At 40.1% G+C, this 18,146-nt stretch overlaps 1 protein-coding gene across 1 annotated transcript in view; it reads right to left on the reverse strand.

Annotated features, from left to right (window-relative positions):
• Nucleotides 1–18,146, reverse strand: part of LOC307147421 (uncharacterized protein) — a 69,083-nt gene that overhangs the window by 28,852 nt on the left and 22,085 nt on the right. The window lies entirely within an intron of this gene.

Consider the following 18,146-nt stretch of genomic DNA (forward strand, 5'->3'; position numbering starts at 1 on the left):
ATAGCATGTCCACGCCTACGTTCCATATGCCCGGAACATAAGCAGCTCTCAGAGAGCGCATGTTGGCTTGTGCCCAAAGGAGGAGGTTTCTGGCCATGGCATATAGGTTCCCCGATCTGAGACCTCCCTGGCGATTTATGTAGGACACCACCAACATGTTGTCCATTCGAACTAAGACGTGATATCCCGCCAGGTTTGGCAGAAACGCCTTTAGGGCTAGACAAACAGTTGACAAAGGCAGTTGATATGTAAGCTCTCCTCCAAGCTCAACCAGAGGCCGGAGATGGGCTTGCCCTCGTGTAGGGCCCCCCCAACCCAGGTTGGAGGCGTCTGTGAACAGGGTCTTCCTCCTGTGGCCTCCTGTGTGCCTTCCTCCAATGGTCACTCTAGACTGGTACCAGTCCGGGACCTTCCAGGGAGCCAGGGCTCTGATGCAGCCCTGGTTCACCATGATGTGCAGGCATCCTGAACGCCATGCATGGGCTGGCACACAACATTTTAGCCAGTGCTGTAGGGGGCGCATATGCAGTAATCCCAGTTGGAGATTTGTTTGGTAGTTAACATTCTGAATGGCCATCTCATGAGGGCTCTGTTCAGCTGTCTGAGGTCTAAAATGAGGCGCTGGCTTTGCCAGCCGGCTCGAGGCTGAGCTGGAGCGTTTAGGAAGGAAGTGCCGCATAGCTTGTGACGACTTATGTGCTTCGGTGAAGAGCTTTGAGAATCCCTTAACAGCTGGGCCAAAGAGGCTGTTGCTGGAGACTGGCGCGTCGAGAAACACCATCCTGTCTGCTTCTTTGATGTCCGTGAGGTTTAACCAAAGATAGCACTCGAGCACGATCAGGTTAGCCATACCTCTGCCGATAGCCTGAGCGGTGGACTTTGTAGCGTGCAGTGCTAAGTCCTTGGCACTGCGTAGGTCTTTAAACGACTCAGGATCCGGGCCAGATTCGTCCATAGCCTGGAGAAGCTCAGCCTGGAAAACTTGCAGCACCGCCATGGTGTGCAGGGCCGAAGCAGCCTGGCCGGAAGCAGAATAGGCACGTCCCGCGAGGGCTGAAGTGTTTCGGCAGGGCTTGGATGGGTGAACTGCTCTAGTTCTCCATCCAGCAGCAGTGGGCGGGCAGAGATGGACGGCGACCGCCTCTTCGAGAGGAGGCAGCTTCTCGTATCCCTTTTCCACAGCGCCGTCAACAGAGGAGAGAGTTGGTCAGCCTGAGTGAACAGGACCGGCGAGGGTGACTGTGATGGAGAAAGCGAAGTACGCAGGGATGAGGCCGGCGTGGGTTCGCTTATCTCCATGTGCTCAGGCTGCCGTTGGCTGCGGCGATTCTTCTTCCGTGGTCCGTGGAGGGCGGGAAAAGGAAGAGCGTGAGGAGCGGTGTTGCCATCTTCCTTGAAGAGGGCTAGCCGCGTCCGTAGCATGGAGATGGGCATGCTCTCGCACAGAGAGTAGCTTCTGGCAGAGAGTGCAGCTTCAGCGTAGGCCAGTCCCAGGCATCTGGCGCACTCCGTGTGCCACGAGACGCAGAGAGAACGAGGCATTTGCAACAAAGCTTGTATTCTCTGGAAATTTCTCTTTTAGACTGTGTGTTCCAACGGCGAACACGCAGTAATTGCAGTGAAAAAGGATATAGCGTTTGATCGCCAGATGGCCACAGGAGAACGGCGACAGAAGAGGAGTGGCTTCTAGCAGAGTGAAGAAGGCGCTGTCCGCTGTATGAAGGCTTGTTCTAGCTGAGAAGGCTTGTTTCGACGGCGAAGGCTTTGTAAGAGGCAGTGACGTTAAGGTCGCTGAAGGAGATTAAATCTGTTGTTATGGCGAAATAGATGGGCTTTTATGGCTATAAGCCACGCCCATTCTGGCGGGCTCTGACGTGCTTGGCGCCAAGCTGCCTGATTGGTTCGCGTGTCTGAGCCGCCTTGCCATAGGATGTGCAGTTGCCTCAGCAACTAGTAGCTAATAGCTCTGCTGGTATTTGCTGTGCAGCTGCACTGCGATTTAAATTATAGGCTTCATATCAATATTCTTGAGGAAAGGAGTTCCCCACTGCGTATTAGCTTCACAATATGAAGTGACCGCTCTCGAAAGGGAACTACTTTTAAACAGGAAATGACAAAATATTTACGTACATATTTACAGCGGGTCTATTCGCACGGTATTAGTATTACCTGAGGTAATTTTTCCAGACCTATTTAATGAAGGTAAAAGTCGCCGAACTTTTAATGACATTGTGCGTATTACTGAGATGGCAAATTCGGACAGGCCTAAAATCACTGAGAAGCTCTGCTAATTATTACTTTACCTCATTTCTCTATGTAAACTAGTCCCGTCTGAATAGGGCTAAAGTGTGGTGAAGTTATGAGTCCCAGTTTAGGACCCCAGTAGTATGCCTGATCTAAAGATGTTCTCGCAATTCTTAATGTAATCAATCAAACTTTAATTCATGTAATAATCTTTTATTTTTATCCTGATTATTTATATAGTTAAAGTGAAAGAAACAGTTCATTCTTAAACTAATTAATAATTAATTCATGATTAATTCTTAAACAGATTTATGCTTGTATCGTAATTGTTATCAAATTTTTGTATAGAAAAATATTGTAGATTTTTAAAAAAAAACTAATAATTTCGAATAGATGTATGCTATGCTACTATCTAAGCTAACTAAAAAAAACACTAAGAACGATAAGTGTTTAATTTCACAATCTATAGCTTCGGTTATATAGTATATGAAACATATAAGTTAAAAGACATTTAAACGACTTACATAATAAAGTGTTATCTGATTTGTAACCAGCGATTACCCATAAGACGTGCTTTGAAGCAATCGGATTGCTTGGGTGAAAAATAAATAAATAAGTGTTTAATATAAGTGATTTTTTTTTTTTTTTTTATTGTTTTTGTTGTTTTCAATCAAATAATAGTGAACCACAAACTGAGCCTTCGTTTTAAAGGGCAATTTATCTTTTATTTATTTGAACAAATCTTTGGAATTTGAACTTTTCAATTGCCTTTCCTCTAGATCACTTTACAGTGTGATGAAAATAAACTTTTCTTAAAGCTGTTGTAGCCTATATCACCACAGATTTATTAGCACCCTTCTATCTGTGTTGTATACTGTAATAGACAAATGTCCTGCAAAATGATGAGGTTTTTGTAAGAAAAACGTTGCGAGCAAATGTCGAATTGTTTTTTGAAATTTAAATCAACAACGTAAGAGGCTTTAGGCTGTCTGATGAAATCTGTATGAACAAACACCCAGCTTTGCAGTATAGGTGGCACAGAAGCAGCATCTGACCTGGCATTGTAGGCTGCCTACATTACACACTGTTTAATGCAGCTCAAGGGAGGCACTGTGAATTTACATAGCAATTTAATTCTAAGAGGCTATCAATTCGGAAAAAAACTCATCAAAACGTACGCGGACCCTAAATCCGCAGGGCTGCCAGCTCTCACGAATTCACCGTAAGACTCTTCACACGCTTTTGCGCCACATCCATTTTCTCACGCTCAGAAAAATCACGAAGCAAAGAGGACACGGAGACCGACAAACAAGAAAGAGCAGGTTACTATTGATATGAAATTCTCCAGTTCACTGCACAAAATTCTCAGCTCTCAGATTCTGTCAATTTAATTACGAAATTCAATAAATAAACACCGCTTTGGTGCTTGAAATTAATAACACATTAACGTATCTAATGTAAATAATATTTATCCAAAGGAATCGATTTTGAATCAAGATCAGAATTAAATCACAAGAATTAAATTAAAATAGTGAAATTTGTGTCAAGCAATAATAAAAAAAGGAGCATTCCAGTTATTACCATGTAGGGGAGCGCGGGGCACAACCTAACGCGGGGCTAGTTGTAACCTTACAGTCTATTGCCATTATTTTATATGAAAAAGTTTTTTAATTGTATTTTATTTAGAAAATATTTTAGTTTGTTTTGTATATTTTTTTATTAGATCAGATAACATTTTAAGCTGTCATATGTTATGTTACAATGTGCCCCACACATGTTACAATGTACCCCACCTATGGGGCATGCTGTCACATTTCACTTCCATTCTTTCGGGGTATATCAAGAAAAAAGTATATACTGTACCTAAAACAAAATTGTATACCACATAATTGTACTAGACATGTGGGAAAAAATAAATACTCTGAACCATAAGTAGATTTACACAAACTGAGAAAGTCAAAAAGCGTTACTTTGTGCCCCGCTCTCCCCTAAACATTGTGTTGTCACTAAACTTAATAAAATTCTGTTTAGTTACCAAATGTTTTGACAATCACAATACACTTAGTGATGCAAATGTTGTTTTTTTATTAACACATCCCCCAATCCCAATCCACCTATTTTATGTTATGCTACATTATGTTATGTTACATTTTCACTGTTTAAAAAGGCCATCTTGTCTTTTTGGCTTGTTTCTGGTTGCACTTTAACCCCAAGGGGGAAATCCAGATCAAATCCCAGAAGGGAAAATCAAAACAAAATAAAGTTAAAACTTGTTTTGAACAATTTCTTTGTCATCTGCAGATTGATTTTTAAGTAGGGGGGAAATAATTGATTTAAATCGTAAATCGGAATTTTTGTGAAACCTAGGCTTGTAACTATCATGACAAAAATGAGAAATATATGAGAAAACTTTGTGTGGTGCCCCTGGGCACTTGCCCGATTGCTCATATGGCCCTATGCAGCCATAAATATAAAATGTTACTGACCTTCCGAACAGACAGGGTGCTATGAAGAGAAATTCAGTGCCATCTTCTCCATTTTTTTCGATCTCCACTATCTTCCCCAGCAAAGGCATTTTAAAACAAATTATCTTGTTTAGCAAACACAAAAAAAACAAAATTTTAAAAGTCTATCCACTGTCACGGGTCACAAATTTGACACACGGCAATGAAAACCGGTTGCTAGTTCTAGCAATGTGGTCTGTGAAGTTCAATTGATCATCAATTGCAACTCCAAGGTTCCTGGCTGACCTTAGTTATGAGGTCTACTGAGCCTATAGCTGAATGGTGAAGTTGTGATGTGAGTTGCAGGGGTTTCAGGGTTTTTCCAAGCGGCAACCTCCCCGTCTCTCTCTTGAAACCAACACGGAAGTGAGTTAAACTGCAATTCATTGACTGGCTGCTTGAGGCTGGCTGCACAAGTGAGTCAAATCTGTATCTCCCCCATGTTAAAATTACCAACTTTACAGCAGAAAAAAACAGCCTGGTGTCTGTATGTGGCTTTGGTCTATACAGCTAATTTTGCCCTTCATAACAACTGTGAGGGGGGTGATTTTTTTAAATATTTTATAAAATTTTATTATCCATTTAGTTGATTAATATTTAAAGTTCTGCATAATTAAGGGTGTGGCCACTTGAGTGACAGGTGGATTGCCGCTGCTGATGTCAATGCTAGCCGTTTGTCTGCTGTTACCGGCTGTTACTAGCTGACACTTCACCTCAGCTAATTTTAGCTGCTGAACTTGCCACCTCTGCAGTGTTTTGTGCTTTTTTCCGGATTATTTCATACAATTTAATACACCCATACTTCGCCCACGGCTTAGGATTCAGTCGTTGTCGTCGAGTATCGTTCGAGAGAACAACCAGCGCTGTATTTCAGTTGTTTTCCTCTGTGAACATGCACTAATGGATGTCTGACAATTTCGTTCCTTTTTGGAGTTTTCAGATTTAAAAACGTTAATAAAGGCTCGTTCGTTCTGCTCTCACGGAACAGATAGATTATAATATGCTTATATGTACCGTAGGGCTGGGCGATATAGCCTATCACATGACATTGTTAGGCGCATCTCGTCAGTAAAGCCGGTTCCTTGATTAGTAGTAAATCGCCATCACCTGCTTTCAGATGGAGCGGCATTCACTACAAAGAGCCGTAGTTAACTGACAAGCTGAGCCATATCGCATTAATATCGCGGATGTATCGCCTGCAATAATTAATGCGATATGGCTCAGCTTGTCAGTTAACTACGGCTCTTTGTAACGTTAGTGAATGCCGCTCCATCTGAAAGCAGGTGATGGCGATTTACTACTAATCAAGGAACCGGCTTTACTGACGAGATGCGCCTAACAATGTCATGCGATATATCGCCCAGCCTACCGTCAGGTGAAATCCTGCAGGTGTCGGCGCTTTCTCCGTCCATGCTATAAATGCACATCCTTGAATGAGCGCGGATTTTCTAGCGCATTTACTTGAACTTCATAGGCAATATGGTTTAACCCATTTTAGAGGCGGCCAAAATCAGAATTTAAAATGGACTGAATAAGCTCTCTACGAACTTGACGAGGGATGCCGCGCTGACGGACCATATAAAAAAAAAGAGTGATTGACATGTATGCACATAAATCACTGTCTCACACACACACACACACACACTCAGAGTAATATAAAGTTACTGCATAATACATTTTCAACTAGCAGAATAGTACAGAATCACGATACACAGTCTCACTTGTAGCCATGTCTTTTAACTATTATAATATTTCGAAGGGCAAAAATAGGAACTTTTAATTGGCTTTACATTAAAGCAACAACATGGAACTTTTCCTCTGCGGTCGCCCTACAGGTTGGAAGCGGAATTGTCCATTACCGCTGTCGTAAAATGATTTACGGTTACTGTATATGAAGCATGCAGGTTTTTTTCATATGGGCAATGATAATATTATTAATCTTCCCCCTTTCATAATTTAGACATGTTTAGTAGACTAAACATTTTAACTCAAACATTTGCGATTTGCATGTCGATTGCAATGCTCAAATCTGAACGAGAATGATAGCGATAGCATCCTAACCATCTAAAACTACCATTTTAGTGTTTACTAGCTACCAGATTGATAATTCGCTCATCTACTAGCTGATTCATGAAGATAAATAAATGGAGGACCAGATAGTTTCCGTAACGTAGCCAGGCAGACAACAGATAAGAAAAACTAAAGATAGTATGCGAGCAATTTACAGTTACTTACTAGTTCAACAGCATGACGGCCAAGTCAGCATCGGTCTGGTAACTCTCCTCCTCCATAAGCTAACGCCAGCGAGCAAACGCTCGACCAATATTGATCCTCGTCCTGCCTTTCAGTTTATCACTCTCCCTTTTCCTCTTCCGACTCTACTCCGACAAAACCTTGGACTTCTTACGTTTCGCTGCTGCTTCAGCCATGACGAAAACAGACGTACGAAAACAAACGCGCTGGTTGGCCACATTTGAGGAAGTGGTGGGCAAAGTGACGTATGCCGTAAAGCAGTCGAATTTTGTAGTTCTTTTTGAGCGCTGGTTACTACCCGCACCCCGAAGTTACATAGTGCCAGTAAAAGCGATACAGACCCCGTCAGGCTCTGGCAGACGTCTCATTCAACCTATTGTAAGTCGATGTACTATCACAAGGGTCTTGGAAATATATTATGAAGGTTGAAAAGTTACATGTTGTTACTTTAACAAATAAAATTGAGTAGAAATAATTTAACATTTAAACATTTAAAAAACAATATTTATGAGTAATATTAACTGTTTTTTATTTATGAGTAATATTAAAGGGGTGGTTGATTATGATTTCACTTTTCTAACTTTAGTTAGTGTGTAATGTTGCTGTTTGATCATAAACAACATCTGCAAAGTTACAACGCTCAAAGTTCAAAGCAAAGGAAGATATTTGCTTTTAAAGAAAAGGACTACAACAAACGGCTGGAAGGGACTACACAACATTCCTCCAGGGTTAGTGACATCACTAACCCTAAAATTTACATAAACCACGCCCCCGGGAACAAGCAGTCCATGTTGAGAAGAGGAAAAGTTGTTGTATAAGAGTACATTTGTGAGTCAGCTCAAACTTTAGCATCAGTCTTTTCACATGCAATAGAAAGTCACTCTGTGTGCATCTCACAACAGTTCCTATATGAGCGATTTATAGATTACCATGACAGAATATGCTAATTGAAGATAGTTAACTCCACATCAGCAACATAAATTCATCAACTAACCATTCAGAGATGTCCTGTTGCATTCTACATGTTGTCACTTCTTCTTGAGTATCTCCATCTTTGTCTGACTCCGTTTTAACATTAAAGGTAGAACAGTTTCTGTCATTTTAGTGTGTCTGTGTGAGGTAATCGCAGCTGCTAACACACACGAGCTCTTGAAACCCCGCCCTCTGCAGCAGCTCATTTGCATTTAAAGGGCCAGGCACAAAACGGTGCGTTTTGCTCACCCTCAAAAAGTGACAACTTTAACATGCTATATAAAAATATTTGTGGGGTATTTTGTGCTAAAACTTCACACACACACTCTGGGGAAATCAGAGATATATTTTACATCTTGTGAAAAGGGCATTGCACCACCCCTTTAACTTTTTTTAATTTTCTCTAAACCTTTATAAAATAGTAGCCTATTCCATACAACCAGTATACGTTGGTCAATGACGTATAAGGATTTTCGACAGGCCAATTTTAAAATACAAAAAATTGTTCAAACATTAAGGATGTTGTGTACACCTAATTCATTTAAAAAATGTAATTTAAGTGATTTTAGTGTTTCTTCATCTAGATGAATTGTCCGTAGCCTTAAAAAATGTCATGTGGTGCGACCGTGATTTATCTTAAAATTAATTAATTTCCTTAACATGCTTAAACATTTTTTTACAAGTTCTTAATAATTAAAGTGTTTAGAAACAAAGTATTTGCATTTCTTTTGAGTTTTTGTAAATAATGATCTAATTTCTTGTTCTATAATTTCTGAGTTGCCTTCTTAAATCTAGTTAACAGACTTATTTTTCCTGTAAATCACATAAAACTGATACAAATGTTTTAAAAATATAATTTACTAAAGCATACTGTAACAGTGATTCATATTTCAGCCACAGAAATAAGATATTTTATTCTAAATTTAATACAGTGATTGCTTTTATTGGTCGCACCACATGATGAGTGGTCGCTCCAAATGACATGAAGACCTTGTTAAAAATCTATTTAAAGGGGGGGTGAAATGCTCATTTTCACTCAATCTCCTGTTAATCTTGAGTACCTATAGAGTAGTATTGCATCCTTCATATCTCCAAAACGTCTTTAGTTTTATTATATTTATAAGTGAAAGATTGACTGTACCGAGTCTTTCCGGAAAAAACCGAGCGGCTGGGGGCGGGCCGTGTGGGCGGTGTGCTATAGCTGTGCTAACTGATCTAACAACAACACAGAGAGACATTTGAAGTAGTTTACTCACCGTGACTGCTCGATCCTTAAGCATTAGACGATCTGCAAATAAGTCGATCTGGGCTTTGTTTATAAAACAATCATCGTCGAAATGCAGGGAACAAAGAGTCGTGCACAACCTCCGTTGATGCTTCGAAAAAACAAACTCCATCCACTATTCCCTTAACGCTGGGTTCTTTGGGAATCTGTGCAGGGTTGTCTTGCCCTGCCAACCAAAAACCCACTTCTTTGGTGACATTGACTTCCCTAAAAGCCGAGCATAGCGCTTTGAGGTAACGTACTGCTTTCGCTCTCTTTTCTCTCTGGTCTGCGAGTGCGCGCGCGGCCGCGGAGAAGTGCCCTTAGGACCCATATAAGGAAATTCCGCTCTATCTTACGTAAGACAGAGCCATACTCGAAAAAAACTTTCCGAAACTTGTGACAAACCGGAAGGAGTATTTTTGGAACAAAAATACTCCTTCAAACGTACAACTTAACTTTTGAAACTTTGTCCATGTTTAGCATGGGAATCCAACTCTTTAACAGTGTAAAAAACTCAGTATGCATGAAACAGCAATTCACCCCCCCTTTAAAGAGATCAATGAACAATACATTTTATACAAAAAATAGATTTAAACCAGATTTTATACAAATTACACAGAATTTTCCTGAACATGTACATTTTATAATTTTTTTTTAATATATAAATCACATCACAATCACAAGTGCACCATTTAATTTAACTTGACTTAGAATTTCTTTCTAACAAATAATAATGTTATAGATATAAATTATTTCATAAAAGTATTGTATACAGGTAACATTTGTATACAGCAAATCATTAGTGACCCTGGATCACAAAACCAGTCACAAGTCGCACAGGGTATTTGTGGCAATAGACAACAAAACAATGTATTGGTTAAAATTATTGATTTTTTTTTTATTCCAAAAATCATTATTAATTAATAATGATTTTAATATTATTATTATTAAATCAAGATCATGTTTCATATTTTGTAAATGTCAGTCTTACCGTAAATATATAAAACATTTATTATTGTGAGTGAATATAGCAATATCGCAAACATAAATGGACAACTTTGGACAAGGCGATTTTCTCAATGTTTCAATTTTTTTGCACCCTCAGATTCCTGATTTTTAGTTGTATCGGCCAAATATTGTTCTATCTTAACAAATCATACATCAATGGAAAGCTTATTTATTCAGCCTTCATTTGATGTATAGATCTCAATTTCAGAAAATTTACCCATGTGACATTGACCCATTGAGTGGTTTTGTGGTCCAGGCTTACATATTAGAATGATTTCTGAAGGATCATGTGACACTAAAAATTCATCTTTGATAAATTACACTTTACTATATTTTCACATAGAAAACAGATATTTTAAACTGTAATAATATTTCACTTTTCTCCTATCAAGGTCCGCTCTTGCTGCAGGGCCAGAATTGCTTCGCTTGGCAGTGGCATCTGTTAAAATAGTTTTAAATAAATAAATAGGCAATAATAAATACACTACTAATAAATGCATTATTGCTAAACTGAAATTACATGCTCTAATTTTTTTTGTTGCATTTTTCTCATATTGTACAAAGAGTAAACATAAACTGTCTGAAATATATATATATATATATATTAGGGCTGTCAAACGATTAATCGCGATTAATCGCATCCAAAATAAAAGTTTGTTTTTACATAATATATGTGTGTGTACGGTGTTTAATAATTTTCTATATATAAATACACACACATGCATGTATATATTTAAGAAATATTTGCATGTATATACTGTGTATATATATTTATATTATATATAATTTATATTATATATAAATATTTTATATATAAATAACAAATTTTTCTTAAATATATATGCATGTGTGTGTATTTATATATAGAAAATAATTATACTCCATACACACACATGTAAACACAAACTTTTATTTTGGATGCGATTAATCGCGATTAATCGTTTGACAGCCCTAATATATATATAAATAAATAAATAAATAAACTGTCAATTGAATATAAAAGCATTAAACTGCCAATCTAGGACTTATATCTGGAAAACAGTCTGCAGTGGTCGGACCACATGATATTTGGTCGCACCACATGATATTTTCAAATTCAGTCAAAATTTACAGGCACAGAATTGGCCACCTAAACAAAACAAGCTTGCTTCTCAAAAAAGGTCAGGATGAAATTTATAATAAAAAAATACATTTGTAGAAATAACTTTAATATAAAATTGTTTTGATGTCATACCACATGACATCCAAATGTGGCAACTACATACCAACCATTACAAAGGTTAATTTTTTTTTTTTAAAAACTCAAAATTAAAATTTATTGGGTCTTTTTTTTTTTTCTTCAGGAAGTTACAACCATTTATCAAGCTATTCCTATGTTAAACAATCATCAGGTGGTTATTTCAAGCCAGGTGGCTGCTTTCAAAGGATATTCTGTTTGAGCACATAAATGCATCTAAAATCTACAAAACCCAATTTACATCTTTCTGTCTTTCTGTGTAAACATGGTGACCACCATACAGAAGATGCAGGCCTGGTATCACAAAGTGCAGTGAATACCTGGTTTCTACCAGTCTACATGCTATCAACCACATGAACATTGATCTGAACTAACATTCAGATGCTGTACATGCATTTAACAAGCTATTAAACACTGATACAGCAAGACCCACATTAAAGCAGAACTTTTTCTTTTTTTTTAACAAAAAGCACAGGGGATACAGTATCAAGTATTTTCCAGTTTGAGAGAATTACAAACCTGCTTGCTGCTTCCATGGGTCCTTGGTAAATTGATATATGATGTAACTTCCTGTGTTTGAATAGTTTTCAACATAAAAGTCCCAAAATGGTAGTTCCTTGGTGGTCACACCACATGATATTTCATTAAATGGACATCATCTGACAAAGTTTGTTTGTATATTATGATGGAAATATAAATACAAATGCTTTGAATTTTTTTTGAAAGGATTACAAAACATTTTGGAAATCATGCCAAATAGTGCAGAAAATAAATTTGAATAAATTGAGTAATTTCATAGACGTTTTCAAAACAGTAGTTATGGCCGGACGGTCGCACCACATGATGTTTTGACACTTTAAATAAAAATAAAAAAAAACAAATAAGTAAAGGTTTTTGAAAAGTTAAAGTGAGTACATACATGGGAGAGGTACTACAAATATACAGTATCTTTGTATGCATTTAAACGCGTTTTTGCCTGAAAAAATGCAATCGGACAGAAACTTTTGGCGTCACATCATTGACCTTTATTGTCTGAGTACAGCAAATTTTACACAGTTTTTAACATATATACAATATTGCCTACATTTAAACTCATTTAAAGGGATAGTTCACTTTGAAATTAAATTTTGGTATGTTTTAGCTTACCTGAAGGGCATCCAAGATGTAGGTGTCTTTTTCCGCAGTAGTTTCAATTTTGATATTTTTAGGTCAAACCGTTCTTGTCTGACAGTCATATCATGCAGGTCTATTGTCACGGTCTCAAAGAGCATGCACAGAGTCTAAATTAAAACAATTCCCCATCATCCAAATTAAACAATTCCCCATCGTAAGTACACATTGATGGCCTAAGACACGAAACGAGCGGTTTGTGTGAGAAAACGAACAGTATTTATATCGTTTTTACCTCTTATAACACCACCACGTCCAAGTGATCTGAGGGCGCGAGCGCATCCTGGTGTGTGTCGTGTGCGCAGACTGGTGCATAGATATATACACTAGAGGTAGCCTTGGCTACGGCTGTTCATTGGAACGAATGTCTTTAATGCGAAATCTAGTGTATATATATATATATATATATATATATATATATATATATATATCTATGCACCAGTCTGCGTACACGTCACACAGCAGGAAGCGCCCGCGCCCTCAGATCACTTGGACGTGGTTGTGTTATAAGAGGTAAAAACGATATAAATACTGTTCGTTTTCTCACACAAACCGCTCGTTTCGTGTCTTAAGCCATCAATGTGTACTTACGATGGGGAACGGTTTTAATTTGGACTCTGTGCATGCTCTTTGAGACCGTGACCATAGACCTGCATGATATGACTGTCAGACAAGAACGGTTTGACCTAAAAATATCAAAATTGAAACTACTGCGGAAAAAAAGACACCTACATCTTGGATGCCCTTCAGGTAAGCTAAAACATACCAAAATTTAATTTCAAAGTGAACTATCCCTTTAACAAACATTTTAGAAGTAAAAATGAAACACTTAAACATTCAGGTAGCCTAATTCAAGTGTAATCAACCAGTCTGTTATCCAATATCCACCGGATCAGCGCTGGTTCTCGTGCCGGAGAGGGACTCCCGCTCTGTGGGTGAACTTTGAACTTTAGACCACCGTCCTGCATTTCACTCATAGCCGAAAGATACCGCGAGCGACTGACTCCATGTCCATAACCTGCCAATAAACAAAAAGTAACAGTTCTGAGGACATTTCATCATCCAAATTAATTATATTCATTATCATTAGTAATAAAGTCGTGTTTTTATGCAAGGAGTTTCAATCACGCGAAAAGACAGACGCAACTCTCGTTTAGGTGTCGAATTACGCCTCTGTATGTTGTTTTGCATTAAATAAAATGATTTAAAGCACAGTAATGATTTTATAGATAAAATGAAACATACACAAACCTGAATTTCACAGAGGAAATGCACCAAATCTGCGACGCTGAGAAGAGAAGAACTGTTGTTCTTGGTTGAAGTGAAAAATGCATGGAGCATCATGTCAGAAAAGCTCTGCAATAACTTGGATCTCCGGAGTACGATTCAGGAACTGGTAGGCGGGGTTCTGACTGGAAGAGGGTCTCAGGTGGTGTGGGGGGAACGGGCGGCGCGGGTGGTGCAGTGGGAGCTCGCAGAAGTTGGAATTGCTGGGTGAGCTCGGACACCTGCGCCACGAGAGTCTGAACTGCACAGACCGTGTCGTTCAAACTCTCCTCCTGGGAATTAATCCGATGAATGCTGCTGTTGAAGAACGCCTCCAGGGAAATCGGCGAACCACTCACTGCTTCCATTGAGGGTCAGATCGTTCTATCACGACAGAAGGCGAGGAAGCAAGCGCGAGTGTAATCAAACAGCTCTTTATTAGAGACATCAAACAGGAACACCAACTCACGACACCAAAGCACGGAACAGGAACGCCAACACAGGATCAGAGGACACGACACATCATGGGGAATACAACAACGATCTGACAGTGGAGAGGAGAAACCAGTGAGTATTTAAGGATGAGTTGATGAGCTTCAGCTGGTGCTGCTACTGACAATCAGCTGTGCTGCTGATCAGTGGTAATGATCCGGTCACGCCCACACACACACACACACACACAACAACAGATGCACGAGACAAGAAGGAAACAATGAATCTGTAAACCGTGACAACAAGTGTATGTTGGCACCAAAGTACCTGAGAGGAAATCTTGATAAATATGTCGTCTTTTGCCCATTCACCAGTAACGGCATTGTTTCTAAAGAGCAAGAATACATGTTTACACCAATGTAAATCACTTTAAATGTAGCTTTCTATTCCCTTTCATTCTCAGGAAGAAGTTATCAAAGTTTTACCCACAGCAGTGACTAGAAATCAGCCTCAAACTACGTGGCTGAGAGCTACAAGGAGATGTAAATGCATTTTACCATTAAAAAAAGTATCTTCTATGAAAATAATATTTGTAAAATACACAAGTGATGTTTCTTTTTCTTTGGGACAGTGAGTGAAAGAGTCAATACAGCAAATACTGATGGGCACAGTCCTAAGGGCACACGCCCAATATTTACATAAGTGTGTGTTGTTGTTTTTTCCGTGGACCAAAACACTGTGTACCATGTAGACTGTAAAGACCACCCATTGGCCCAACGAAGGAGTCCAACGGTTTGGGCGAAGGTATAATGCGTGTATGTCTTTTCAGCACTCCAGTGAAGTTCACTTTATTTATTAGAATTTAGTTTCAATATTACTTTAGCTCTATGCTTAATCTGACTCCAATTTCAAATGATAATCAAATTTAGATTGTGTTTCTTATTAGAAAATAATCATAAATATTGATTATGACTTAATTTAGATCTTTAATTATTCTGAGTATCCCATACTTTCAATTATTCATTCATTAAGGGATCCGATGCCGCACAGAGTCACACGCCCCGGGTTTACGTGGATCTCACGGACACAGTCTTGCCAGTCTGATCTTGGTCAGAGGGTGCAGGGTTTGCTAATACCTCTTTAGTTGGTTGCCTACTGCTCACTCATACAAAAAAAAAGTAGTTTATTTAGCCACTTCCGTACAACTTGCCTATGAAGGACTAAAAATGACAGAACGAAAAATAAATAAATAAATAAATAAAAGTAGAAATAAATAAATAAATGCAGAAATAATAGTGAAAATAAATACATTTTGGTAATATAAATGGCTATTTCTGTATTTTTACATGTATTTATTTATTTATTTATGCATTTCTATATGTATTTATTTATGTATTTATACATTTATTTATATATTTATGTATTTATATATTTATTTATTTATATATATATATATATGTATTTATCTCTACATTTATTTATTTCTTTACCAGTCCGCCTCAACCTACCTCCAGCGTACAGGAGGATTCATCCCGTCTTTCATGTATCTAAAGTAAAGCTCGTGTTTCATTCTCGTATTAATCCGCCAGTCCCGGTTCCCCCCCAGCCGCGACTCGTAGACGGGGAACCCACATATTCGGTCAATCGCATTCTGGACTCTAGGCGGAGGGGACGCAGAGTCCAGTACTTGGTGGACTGGGAAGGTTACGGTCCGGAGGAGAGAAGTTGGGTACCTGCTAGAGACATCCTGGATCACTCCCTTATCGATGATTACAATCCTAGGAGGGGGGGGGGGGGGGGGGGTACTGTCACGGTTCATGAATGTATTGTTTCCTGCTTGTCTCGTGTTGATGTTGTTATGTGTGTGTGAGCGTGACCGGCCATCATTGTCTGATCAGCGGTCCAGCTGATCTCACTCACGGCACCAGATGCAGCTCATCCACTCACCTTTAAATACTCACCGTTTTCTCATCTCCTTTGTCAGATTGTTGTTTGAAGTCCTCTGTGCTGTGTGTCTGATCCCGTTCCTGTTCGACGTCTCCAGTCTCGTGCTTCTTTGTTCCTGTTCGGTGTTCTCTGTGGATTTCGTTCTGTGTCTGGATTCCGTCACCACCATTCACCAGCGAACTCAACTCTGCACTCCATCTGTTCCGTGTTGACCATCAAAGTCCCTGTGCCACCCGCCTGCATCTATATCTGGGACTATTATTATATTACTGTCTTCAATAAAGAGTTTTACTTGCAGTTGCTTCCTGTCTTCAGTTATGACATTATGGGTCTGGAATGTTTTAACCCTTTTAGTAGCTGCAGTGTAGATGATGTTTGTTAGTAGGTGGGAGTATAGCTGTAGTTGAACATCTTGTAGCTTGGCTGTCTACAGATTCCAACTACCTTAGACATCTCCTAAACAGTACAGGACTACCACTGATACCTAACCTTACATACTATATTGGAGTAGGAATTCAATAGCATCATTAACAAATAACTTAAATTAATTATATATTAACATTGCTGGGCTTGTAGGTAATCAAAAATGAAAACACCTATCTGGCGAGGGGGGCGTGGTTTTGCTGAGTCTGTAGCGGGAGAGAGAGGACGGAGCAGAGCGGAGCGTAAGTAGGTCAAGTGCAGATGATGAACACCTGTGTCTGATTTCAGTAATTGGCGTGGAGAGACCGGATATAAGCCGGAGCGCGACAGAGAGGGAGAGAGAGAGACGAGCTGGGACCTCGTTGTGTGCTTCTGAGAGCTGGAGAGAATCACCGAAAGAATTCTGAGTTATTGTGTTTTGTGGCTGTGCTTGTGCAGGGTACACCTTTTGTTTATTTTATAAGAAACGTGAATAAAGCGAGAGTCCCAGCTCAAGCCGACCCCTGTCTTCTTCCTTCCTTACTAATACTGAACTGAACCTCATCACACTGGTGCCGAAACCCGGGAAGGAAGAAGATCGCCGCCGCCATGCAGTCCCCGCCAGGTACGCCATTTGCGGACATCATCCAGTCGCTCGCCGGTCTTCACCAAGAGCAACACCAACATATGCTGGCGATCAAGGAGGAGCAAGACAAACGCTTCAAGGCGCTCCTCCGATCCTAGCATGAAGACCGCGAGCTGTTCCGGAGCTGGGTAGACCGGGAGGTTCGGGCCATCCCCTCATCTAAAGACAGTACATCTCCTCTGCCGCTCAACAAGATGGGTCCTCAGGATGAACCGGAAGCGTTCTTGGATTTATTCGAGAAATCGGCAGAGGATCGGGGATGGCCCACCGAGGACTGGCCAATGCGGCTTATTCCTCTGCTATCAGGAGAAGCGCATATAGCCGCCCACCAACTGCCAGTCCAAAATCTCCTGGTCTACCGGGACCTCAAGCGTGCCATCCTCCAGCGGGTCGGTCGGACCCCAGAGCAACATCGACAGCGGTTCAGGACCCTCACCTTGGAAGAGTCCGGCCGACCCTTCGTGATGGCACAACAGCTCCGGGACTCCTGCCGCAAATGGTTGATGGTCGACAGAAGCGACGTCGAGGATGTGATCGATCGTGTGGTACTGGAGCAGTTCATGGCCAGGCTGCCTAGGAAGACTGCGCAGTGGGTCCAGTGCCACCGCCCGACGTCGCTGAACCAGGCCATCCAGCTGGCGGAGGACCAGATGGTGGCGTGCCCAGGGGTCGGCGACCCATTACCATCTGCATCTCTCTCTCTCTCTCTCTCTCTCTCTCTCTCTCCCCCTTCCCCCTATCTCTCCAAACCTGTTCCCCTTCCTAGGTCCCGCGGAGGGCTCCCGCCGAAGCCAGTGC

The sequence above is a fragment of the Squalius cephalus genome (genome assembly GCF_949319135.1).
Source record: "Squalius cephalus genome assembly, chromosome: 19".
NCBI lineage: Eukaryota > Metazoa > Chordata > Actinopteri > Cypriniformes > Leuciscidae > Squalius > Squalius cephalus.